This window comes from Schistocerca gregaria, chromosome 5, assembly GCF_023897955.1.
Source record: "Schistocerca gregaria isolate iqSchGreg1 chromosome 5, iqSchGreg1.2, whole genome shotgun sequence".
NCBI classification, from domain to species: Eukaryota; Metazoa; Arthropoda; class Insecta; order Orthoptera; family Acrididae; genus Schistocerca; species Schistocerca gregaria.
Window position 1 is genome coordinate 410,993,375 of NC_064924.1, and position 12,481 is coordinate 411,005,855.

A 12,481-nucleotide genomic window follows, 5' to 3' on the forward strand; every position below is an offset into this window, starting at 1 on the left:
CAGTACTATTTTGATGATAACTGGGTGGGTGATGAACATTAAGTCTGTTCCTCCATGGATGATGGTGTGATCTAGTTATCTTCTTGCCAGTTGACAACAGTGTTTCTGGAGAGCAACATGCAGTGCGGGCTATAAGAGTGCGAGCAAGATCTTGTATTTGAAGAATGTCTCTGAAGGTGACAACAGTTATCAGATCAGCTACGGCATTCCTGGCCATTGTTATGCGATTTGTTGCTGTAACCGGAATTATTGGTGTTGTGTGTGCATTTACTCGCTGTGCTACTCACAGCCTCCTGAATGAGATTAGTATTATAATATTCTTGTGACAACTCTAGCAATGGAAAATCCAGCTTGGAACAATGACAATATTATGAAAAGGTTAGATTGCTACTCATCATAAGTGGAAATGTTGAGTCATAGACAGGCATGACAGAAAGACTACGAAACAAATAAGCTTCCAGCCGAAAAGTTTTTTTCTGAATTAGACAAAAAAAACACACACACACACAGAAACAACTCTCATACATATTACCATTATGGCAGTGGTCATGGGTGTGAGAGCTGCTTATGCTTGAGTAAGTGTGAGCATGCACGCATGGGTTTTGTCTAATTCAGAAGAAGGCTTTTTGGCCAAAATCTTAATTGTTTAGCAGTCTGTCTGTCGTGTCTTTCTGTGTCTCGACTTATGACATCTCTGTTAGAGATCGCCTTCTCTCAGTATTTTGTTTTATTTAAGTATTCTTTGAAAAACTTCATGAGACTACTATGTTTCTTGCTATATGTCTCAGGTTTGGAAACTTTGAAAACTTATTTTCTTAGCCTTTCTTGCTCCCTCATGACCACTGCTTGACCAGAAAAGCTTGTTTGAATTCATCATAAGTCTGGCATTGTTCCACAGCTTTGTGGCCCACAATGCCACTTCTCCCAGTACAGATCAGCAGACAGAACAGATGCAATGTCATTTGTTCCAGAGCACTGGCAGTACCTTAAAAATTCCGTATGAAAACGGCAGCATGAATAGATTTTTTTATCGGGTGGGAATACAGTAAATTTCCTACGCCACAGAATTTTCTCTTCCAGTAATGAATTTATAAGTACAGCCAGTGTACCAAGTTCGTACACTATGCTGTAGGTGGGATGAGGGAGGGAGGGGGGGGGGGGGCAGATATGTTTTCTGTTTGACTGTTCGGTTTGGCTTGTGGTATTGTTGGATGGTCTGGGTCATTATTGATGCTGTGTGCATCAATCAGTGATGAATCAAGAGATTGTAATTCATTCCTGATTTATGCATTTTGCTTAAGCACAGTAATTTCTTGGACTATTGAGTTGTGCCAATCTTTATTTCTTTCTGTACGGGTTTAGCAACATCTGATAATGTATGTTCTACACTCTCAGTAAAGTCATCATGTTCTTGCTTTAAATCTTGCATTTTGTTGTTCCCCATCTCACCAATACACCTATTGGTGTCTTCTCGGTAAGAGGTGAATTTCGCCTCTACGATACTGTCGCTGTTTATCAGCTCATTGTTTCACTCATGTAGATAGTTCCTTAAAGGTAGCTTCCTGTGCTTTCAACGTTTACTCTAAACTGGTTTTCATTACCTCCTCTAAACATTTGACTGTTATTTGTGTTTCTGACTGTACTGCTGTAATATGCTTAATGACAGAATGCAGTCTGGTATGACTGTCAAAAAGCATTTCTTGATTTGCAACAACGATTGCTTTCGACTCAGCAAGTTATTGAACAATTGTGGTAGTTTCATTATGAGATTTTTGACCTTCATTATGGTGAGCATTAGATTCTACAATTTTTTTTTAACAACCACCCTATTTGATTAACCACACTGGCAACTGCTACATTTTCAGAAGAACCTATAACATGCTGCTTCTCCAATATTTCATACAGCTTAGTGTCACTATCTCAATGTCAATTATCATTTGCTGTGATGTCTTCAGCAGGCTGTCATTTTCAACTTCAGCGAGCTGTGTGCACCCATGTTCCTGGGATTTTTCTCTGCATGGGATCGAATATGGACAGACTGTTTTGGGATAATGTTGGCTTAATCCACACACAGAGAAATATTGTATAACCATATACAAATTTTTGTGACAGTAGGTTAATGGATATCATCAGGAAGCAGTCTGTAACAGCGAGAATGGAGATTACAGGAGACATACTCGCCTCTGCTGAAACTATGTGCCATGTCAGTAAAGAAGGCAATAATGAATCTAGTTCTGTTAATAATCTGAAGATTGAATTGCATGATTGGAAAGCTGAGCTCGAAAATTAAAATGCATTTCCACTTTCTTCACTACAAGAGTGCTGAAAGAATGGATTAATTTTTTTGTTGAGGTCCCTTGTTGAAAGTCGTTTTAACTTTTGTAAAAACTTTTTGTTCTGTGTCTGGCTTCTGATATCCTTGTGGTATTCCTCATCTCTGATCCATTTTTTTTACATAAGCGCACCACTCATTATTCGTGGAACAGAAAAACACTAAAGGATTAGTTTTATGAAAGAAAATACAATAATACAGTATCTGTAAATATATAAGAATGACTTACTACAACAAGAAAAACAATGCCCTATGGTTGAGTTGCCATTGTGCTATCTTAACTTATTACTTACTACAGTTTGTATAAATAGTTCTATATGATTAAATATTTTGCTGTATGCATGTAATGTGTGCAGACCTCATATTGTGAATGCATGTTAAATTGTAGCTTTTTTAGTTTTAGGCACATATGTGTATACCATAAACAACACAAAGATGTTTAGTAAAGGATGCTCAATAAATATTATAATAAAGAGACTTAAGCATCATTTTCTAATCAAAAAATTTGCTCTCCCTTAATGGCTGTATAAGTCTTCATGTAGAAACTGATAACTATGGCCAGCTTTACAATGCAGTATGATAAGGATATTTAATACATGCAACAAAGGATGAGCATGCAGGCACATCTGTACTCTATCATGGCTGAAACAGGAGAGAGAGAGAGAGAGAGAGAGAGAGATTACATTAACTCACTGCACACTACCAAGAGGAAAAAGAGATGAGCATCGAAAATAATTGAAATTGGGCAGTGGTAAAAGGCAGACTTCATATCATTTTAATTACACCATGTAAATTATTGTCTTGAGCCGCTACTAGATATAGTTTATTCGTATCAACATTCAGGGTGAAGAGGATACAACATTTTGATCTCCTATTATGTTTCATATGCATTAACAATCAACATTAATTCTCCAACAAAGCAAGCAACTTCACAATGTTTGCCAATAATACAAACCTTACGATTGACAACAAAATATCCCTCATCCTAGAAACTAACGCCAACCAGCTGCTCGCAGATATTTTGAAGCGATTCCCAGTAAATTCACTAGCAATAAACCTTAGCAGGACAAACCACATCCAATTCCATACAGACCACAGAAACTTACAGGAGAAAAGTATTGCATGGACAGAGTTTTGTGATAGTGCCACGACATTTAACAGTGCCGCCACGACAGTACGCACAAACGGCGATAGAGGCGCTCCGCAAATCGGATGAGCGCGGGAGCGCCACCTAGCTACGAACGGCACCGGCCGCATGTCACGGCACAGCAGTCGAATACGAAAGACTGAGTTGTAATCATGTGATCAGCTATTGTTTCTAAGAGAGAGTGTGAAAATCCACGCAATTATTGTGATTAAAGGTTATAACACTTTTTGGCGATGAGGTCGGGATATTTTCACCGCGTTGTGGATTTGCGTGTTCGTGACGGGGCAGACATGGAACAGCTTATGCAAGCGCTCATTGAACAACAAACACAGCTGACGGCAGCGATTCAGGCGTTGTCGACGTCGCTTACTCATCGTCTGTCTTCCTCTTCTCCGCCTCCATTCCCTCCTTACGACGAGGCCGCTGAAGACTGGGAGAATTATGAGAAGCGTTTGCGGCAATACTTCTTGGCTTTCGGCGTTGTCGACGCTCCTATGTGTAAGTCGTTATTTCTATCTTGGATTTCCCCTCGGGTCTATCAGCTGCTATCTCAGTTAGCCCCTCTGCGGGAACCAGCCTCCCTGTCCTTCCAAGAAATGTGTGACTTATTGTCTGCCTATTATCGAACAAACACCCACGTCGTTGCCGTCCGCGTGGCGTTCTACCGGTGTCGTAAACAGCCCCATCAATCTTACCGGGCTTGGGCGGCGGAACTACACGGCCTGAGTAGGAAATGTCAGTTTGTCATGGACACTCATCACGAGTCTTATGCTGATTCAATGGTTAGGGATGCTATTCTATGGCTTGCTCCTCATAAAGAAGTTCGGCAACGTGCCCTACAGCTGCCAAACCCGTCGTTGTCGGAAGTTCTAAGCATCGCTCAATCCTTTGAAGTGTCTCATGCTGCTGGCGCGCAAATAGACGCGTGGTGTGATGTAGGCGCTGTACAGTCAACTCTCAACAAGGACAATTTGCCTGTTGCACAGGAGAACGAAGATGTGGCGGCGGTTCACTCGCGTAAACAACGTCGAGTTGGGCCGCAACGCTCGCAGCGAAACCAGCAACCACAGAAGCCGGTTCGTTCCGCGCTTCCTTCTTGCCCCCGTTGTTTCGTACAGCACAACAGGGCAGCGTGTCCAAAACGTTGGCCACGTGTAATTCATGTAGGAAAAAAGGCCACATTGCTTCTGTGTGTCAGTCCCATAAAGTTCCTGTCGACGAGGACGAGGCGTCGGACATGGATGTTCACTGTGTGCTTTCTCAAACAAATAAGTTGTTTGTTACTGTTCGTGTTCTGAATAAAGACATCCGCATGCAAGTGGACACTGGCTCTGCAGTAACTCTCATTAATTCTCGCACGTATTTGGCGTTGGGCTCCCCTCCTTTGTCTCCAGTTACGCGCAATCTGAGGACTTATAATCAGCAGAAAATTCCTATCATGGGCCAGTTTGATGCTTCCACTGCCTACAAGTCTGTTGTTCGGCCCCTCACGTTTTATGTGGTGGATCATGCGGGCACTGAAAACCTGTTCGGTTATGATGCTTTCCAGTTGTTCGGGTTCTCCATTGATGATGATGTGCACCTCATATCTGAGGACATTCCGTATCAACAGCTGGATGGATTGTGTTGTGAATTTTCGTCCGTGTTCTCTGCTGGTCTGGGTTGTGCCAAGGATTTTGCAGCCCACATTACTCTTAAACCTACGGCTCGCCCTAAGTTTTTCCGGGCACGCCCTATTCCGGTGGCGTTGCGTGCACCTGTCAAGGCTGAGCTAGACAGGTTAACAGCTTCAGGGATTCTCCTTCCGGTTACCTCCAGCGAATGGGCATCGCCGATCGTGGTGGTTTCTAAACCAAACGGGAGTCTGCGATTGTGTGGTGACTTTAAAGCCACTGTCAACGCTCAGAGCCTCATTGACACTTATCCTCTTCCTCGTCCTGAGGAGTTGTTTACCAAGCTCGCTGGGGGCCAGTTCTTTTCCAAACTTGACTTATCGGAGGCGTACCATCAGTTGCCGTTGGACGCTCCTTCCAAGGAATTTCTCGTTATCAACACTCCTTGTGGGTTGTATCAGTACCAGCGATTACCATTTGGCGTCGCTAGTGCACCGGCCATTTTTCAGCGGTTTTTGGAACAGCTCACGGCTTCCGTTCCCGGCTGCATAAACTATCTGGATGACATTGTTGTCACGGGAGCCTCCACTGCGGAGCACCTTCGTAATTTACGTTCACTGTTTCGGGTTTTGCATTCGGCTGGGTTGAGGTGCAATCTGGACAAGTCACAGTTCTTCCAACCCTCCATTGAGTATCTTGGTTTCCACTTGTCCCGTGAGGGACGCCCTCTCCGTGAGCACGTTGCGGCCATTAACGCTCTACCCCGGCCGTCTACGGTCAAAGAACTTCAGGCGTTTCTAGGCAAGATTGCTTATTATCACAAATTCATTCCATCCGCAGCAGCGGTAGCTTATCCTCTGCATCAGCTGTTACGCAAAAATGTCCCCTTCTGTTGGTCCGACGGGTGTGAGCAGGCTTTTGTCCGCCTGAAGGCTCATTTGCAGTCGGCGCCTTGTCTTGCCACATTCTGTCCGGGTCAGCACTTGGTTCTGGCGACTGACGCGTCACAGTATGGCCTAGGGGCTGTTCTCGCCCATCGGTATGAGGATGGGTCGGAACGACCCATTGCCTATGCTTCCAAGACCCTCAACGAGGCGCAACGGCGTTACTCTCAAATCGAAAAGGAGGCGCTCGCTATCATTTATGCTCTAAAAAAGTTCAGCGTTTTTTTGTATGGTTCTAAGTTTCACCTCATCACCGACCACAAACCGCTGGTCTCTCTGTTCAGCCCCTCGGCGTCACTTCCGGATAAGGCAGCTCACCGCCTGCAACGTTGGGCCTTATACTTGTCTCGTTTTCATTATGAGATTCACTATCGCCCCACGGCCCAGCACGCCAACGCTGATGCCTTGTCGCGATTGCCGATGGGCCCCGACCCTGTTTTCGATCGTGATGAACTCCTCTGTTTCCACATTGATGAGGAAGAACGTCGTGCAGTCGAGGGTTTTCCACTTACAGGTTCGCAGGTCGCGTCAGCTACTGCGCGGGACCCGGTCCTGCGTCGGGTGATCGGTTTTGTTCAACGAGGTTGGCCGGACAGGACCGGGGGCCGGGCATTGGATCCCCTTCGCAACTACCATGCCTTGCGCCTTCGTCTGTCTGTTTGTGATGGTGTTGTTCTTCTGGCCACGGATGGCGCATCTCCACGGGTCGTGGTGCCAGCCTCTCTTCGCAAAGATGTTCTCAAACTGTTGCACGGAGGCCATTGGGGTATTTCTCGGACTAAGTCCCTGGCCCGCAGGCACGTTTATTGGCCCGGCATTGATTCGGACATCGCCCATATGGTTGCTGCATGTGGCCAGTATGCTCAACAACTGGCGGCACCTCGTACAATGCCCTCTCCGTGGCCTGATCCAGCTCAGCCATGGGAACGGGTGCACGCCGACTTTGCTGGCCCCTTCCTCGGTACTTATTGGCTACTGTTGATTGACGCCTTCTCGAAGTTTCCATTTGTTCTTAGATGTCCGTCGCCCACCACTGCGGCGACGACGCTGGCTTTGTCGAAAATCTTTGCGCTAGAAGGTCTTCCATCCACGATCGTCACGGACAATGGCCCTCAGTTCTCTTCGCAGGCCTTCCGTGATTTTTGTACTGGACAAGGGATTCATCATGTTACCGCACCTCCCTTCCATCCGCAATCGAATGGGGAGGTCGAGCGCCTTGTCCGCACTTTCAAATGCCAGATGAAAAAATTCCTTAGTGATTTTTCCACAGATGACGCCCTGCTGCAATTTCTGAGTTCTTATCGCTTCACGCCTCTGGGTGATCACAGCCCTGCTGAACTCTTGCATGGCCGCCAACCGCGCACTCTACTGCACCTGCTTCACCCTGTCAGGCCTTGTACTGTGTCCCCTAGTGCGGGAAAATACTCGGTGGGCGCCGACGTGTGGGCACGAGGGTTTGGATCTCGCCCTAAATGGATTCCAGGGGTGGTCAAGGCTCTTCGCGGCCGCCGGCTTTGTGAAATCCGTACAGGCGACGGCACGGTTGTTCGCCATTACGACCAGATGCGCCCACGAGTGGTGGCCACGCCTGTGCCACCGCCCCATCCTTCGCCTCCACCAGCCCGAGACGCCAGTCCTGTCGCTGCTGCCGATCTACCGTCCGTGTTGATGCAGCCGCCGTCGCTGCCGCTTCCAAGTACTCCGGAACCGGCCCCAGTCGCGACGACGCCTTCTCCGGGACCCATCTCGCTGGAGCACACTCCCAGGTCAATGACACCTATGGATGCTGCTCCAGAGTTTTCACCCATCATCTCATCCAGGAGGCACGTTCCATGCATGAGCTTCCGTCCTGGACATTTTCGACCATACTCCCGTGTCTCTGCGCGGGATCTCCTCGGGGCCTCACAAGAGGCCATGGATGTCTCTGTGCTGTCCATGTCTCCAAGGAAGTGAGTGTTTATTTATTTCAAGGGGGGAAAAGTGTTGTGATAGTGCCACGACATTTAACAGTGCCGCCACGACAGTACGCACAAACGGCGATAGAGGCGCTCCGCAAATCGGATGAGCGCGGGAGCGCCACCTAGCTACGAACGGCACCGGCCGCATGTCACGGCACAGCAGTCGAATACGAGAGACTTGAGTTGTAATCATGTGATCAGCTATTGTTTCTAAGAGAGAGTGTGAAAATCCACGCAATTATTGTGATTAAAGGTTATAACACAGAGTTACCCCAAATTCTGGAAATCAGGGAAGTTCAAATGTGTCAGAGAAATTTTTGAAAAAAAAGAGCACTGGAAAAATCTCGTTTTTGTCTCAGTAGAAGAAATGGTTTGTTTCTTCATGTTGTCATGCTCAGTCACTCGCTGGGCACAACTGAGTGCACCCCTTCCCTACTCCCTCATTCTTATTGCTTCTCCCCTTCCTACCACTCCCTTCAGCTTGCAGTCAGTGCTGCCATCACTACTTACCGCTAGCCTAGCAGCTGTCGATGAGAGGCAGGGAGGTGTGAAGAGAGGTTTTGTTTGGATCTGATTCTCAGAGACTGTTCACGAAGCGGCTTGAGACAACAGTCATGTGTGCATGAGTTGTGTCTGAGTGATTGTATGGATGTGTGTTTGCTCTCATTTTCTGACAAAGGTTATGGCCAAAAATATAGTTGTGAGAATGTGACTGCCTTTTCTACATGCCTATCTGTGGTTTTCTACATGCCTATCTGTGGTTCCATGATCATATGTACAGTGAGCTGCCACCTATCTTCATTGGTATTGATTCTCAGAGTATTTTAAGAAGTTATCTGTTGCATAGATTGATCACAGTGGTCTCATTTAATCAACATGGTGTATGTGACACGTGAATAGCTAGCCACACGAGTGGACTTCCAGGACAGGCTAAAACCATGGCCATTTCCGACAGTATCTGTAATGGATCTGAAGCCCAACGTTTCCCACTAATGTGCAAGTCCTGTCTGTTGGATCTAGTCTCACCAATCTGCCCACAGGCTGGGTCTGTTTGTGCGTGGCATAATGTGGTGAATTTTCGTGGTTTATCCATGGACCCAGGACTGTGGTGCTCCTTGGCAGGCCAGAGGCCAAGGGCAATGGATTTCAGGAATAGCGACTGGCTGTCTCACTGCAAGTACATTGTACAGTGCAGCGTTTTAAAGACATTTTATTTATTCTAGTACATTTTGGCACTTCGAAAGTAGTTTATATAAAGTATGGACGATAATAAGAAGAAAATTATGGCAGTTTGTTAGCTGTGTACTCACATATTTCTAGAAAGAAAAATCACACAATACCTGTACAATAATAGACTTAATGCAGTGGGTAATAACTGACAATAATGAACATAGTAGCACTAACATTTTATTAGCGGTCACTTATAGTGTTGGTTTACACAACTATTCCACACCTTATACAGTTCTTTCAAGAGGTCTCTTTTTCTGTGGTTGTTTCTGAAATCAGTGAAGGTATTTTAAATCTGTCTTGCGACTCTAAGGAAATGTGTTTTTTTTTTGTCACCAAATGTGTTTCATTTTATTGAAATAAAATAATAACAGTGATCTTAATGAAACACATGTACAATTTGGCTTGCATTCTACATCTAAAAACAGTTCATTACAAAAGATGTTGATGTTAGTACCCAAGATTTTTGCTCACATGGGGGAGAAATACAGAAAGCCTCACATTTTTTTCTGAACTTATGTCTTTGCTTACCCTCGAGATCTCAAAATTTGTCAGACAAAAATGCTAAAACTTGTCTGGAAATTAGGGACATATCAGGGAATTTCACTTGGGGAAACTTGTGGCAACCCTGATGAAGGTGAGCAGATGCAAATAGCACTTTGTATAAAATTTTTATGTGTCCATATAGATAGCAGGTTACACTGTGATAAACTACAACTTCCAAATCAAGAAAGGGCTATGTGCAGCACCATTTGTCAACTAGGATGATTTCCATTGTCAAGGATATTGATACCTCAGAGTCTGTTTGTTTTGATTATTTTCACTCCCTGAAGTGTTACGGAATCATTAATTACCTGTGGCACCTTACCAGAATTAAAAAAATGTATTTACCATACAGAAAGAAAGCTCATCAGAATTAGGTGTAAGGTGCCTCCAAAAATCTCCTGCCACTATTGTTTTTAAACAGCTGGGGATACTGACCACCACCACACAAAGCATCAGTTTGATATGTTGTCATAACCTTTATAACAGACAATGTTTCTCACTATGAAACTTACTGACAGAAAAAAATCCCAACACCAAGAAGAAGTTGTAGGAGATAAATGTAAATTGGTAGGTATGTTTCTACATCTGGAAGATGATGTCTTTTCCAATTTTGCGCCAGTTGTATGAGTGTGGTGCTACTACTGCGACTATGAAAAGGAAAATCAGGTTAGCTTTAATGACGTGCCATAATGGTTGTGAGCATTAGTTGCCTTCGAGATTAGACATAGTGAGTTGATATTAGTCTAGAATGCCTTTAACATGACAAAGATGCCATTATCGACAGCTCATTGAGTTGGAACAAGGTTGTGTAATAGGGCTACTAGAGGTTGGATGTTCGTTTTGCGATATTGCAGAAACACTTTGCAGGAATGGAGCCACTGTATGTGATTGTTGGCAGCAGTGGTCACGAGAATGTCGAGAAGACTAGGCTTCGGTTGTCTATGTGACACTACCAAGAGGGAAGACCATCGTGTTTGGGGTACGGCTTTGGTGCATTGCACTGCATCTGAAACAGCAATTTGGGCAGCAGTTGGCACCCCAGTGACACAATTAACTGTTACAAATTGATTACTTGAAGGGCAGCTCTCAGCTAGGTGCTCTGTAGTGTACATTACTCTGACCCTAAACCACTGCCTTTTGCGTTTTCTGATGACAGCTGGTTCTGCCTCAGTGCAAGTGATAGCCATGTGTTGGTTAGGAGGCAGCCAGTTGAATGCCTGCAACCAACCTGTCTGTGTGTTAGAAAGCTGAAGTTACGGTCTGGGGTACAATTTCATATAACAGTGGAAGCACTCTCGTGGTATCCCAAGCACCTTGACTACAAATTTGTTCATCTCTCTGGTGACTTGATCTGTTATGCTGCCATTTACATACAGCACTTCTGGGCTGTTTTTCAAAAGGATAATGCTCACTCACATACCACTATTGTAACCCAGCACATTCCACAGTGTGTCGACATATTGCCTTGGCCAGCACATATGGTACATCATCAGATGACAACTCCAACATTATTCAAAACAGCATTAACTGTCCGTGTGTTGGCCAACTTACTGTGCTGACTTCGTGTGTTATAGTAGACTTTTTTGTATTATACTACAAATTATACAATTCTTTCCTACTAGATAAATCTTAATTATATTCCATAGCTTTTAGTTAGTTTCCTTTTTATCTTTATAAGTAATGTTAAGCAATTTTTGTGTAATGAAAGACAAGATTTGACATATTCTACATCCTTGCTTACACATGCATTTATAGATCTATTGAATATGCGTCAAAAATAAATAAATAAATTGGTATTTGCTTTATTTCTGATAGTGATGAATTAAAATGGTGGATTATGGGACTAAGGCTATTCAAGTAGAGATAAGTTCATTAGAATTTTTTATTATTATTTTATGCATATTTTATATCTCCTGTTGAATCATCTGATGTTGCCAACTCTCACTGACCCTCTTTTTCCATTTATTTTATTGAAGGTCAATTCCTGAAAAGAATGACATTTATCTCCAGAGGAGCTAAAATCTCTTAAAGTTTCCATCTTTGCTATCAGTTTCGATTGGTTATTCTTATAGCTCTTCATTGTAATGGATGTATGTGTCTTTTTTTAAGTAGTACTTGGTGGTTCTGTCATTACATAGTTAACTGAGCTGTGCAACTGTCATATAATTCAGGTCATATGTTACATAATTTTAAGTTAAGAGGAAGGCCAATTTTCTATTTCATTTCAGACATCATAACAAAAATGGAAGTTCCCCAGAGAGTGCCAGTTCTGTTTATGGGCAAAGCTTCAATGAAAAGTGTTGATTGAAACAGACTGACATGATGGCAAAAACAAAAAAACAAACAAACAAAAAATTCTATGACTTACAATATAAGAAATTGAATAAATCTTGTTGTTATTGACTAAATGATTCCTTTTGCCGCGGGGACTGTGAATCTGATTTTGTCAAAGTGTTGCATTTGGGTAATTAACTATGTATTCTTACTGGTGTTTTATTTGGTTAGTATTGATTAAAATAGGATCTTTTACATGAAACTACATATGAATTGAGTGATTTTGAGCTACTGCATCAACTTAAGATAGCTCATTTGTTTAACAAAAAAAAAAAAAGTGGAAGAATTTCTCTTACATCAGGCGCTTTTTTTTTTTTGAGGGGGGTTGCGTCATGGAAGCTGTCCCTGACAAAATTTATTATTTCAATGTGAATAAAAGT

General features: G+C 43.6%; 1 protein-coding gene across 10 annotated transcripts in view; it reads left to right on the plus strand.

The window, feature by feature from the left end:
- LOC126272212 (S phase cyclin A-associated protein in the endoplasmic reticulum) overlaps window positions 1-12,481 on the plus strand; it is a 554,765-nt gene that overhangs the window by 103,137 nt on the left and 439,147 nt on the right. The gene's annotated exons all lie outside the window — the stretch shown is intronic.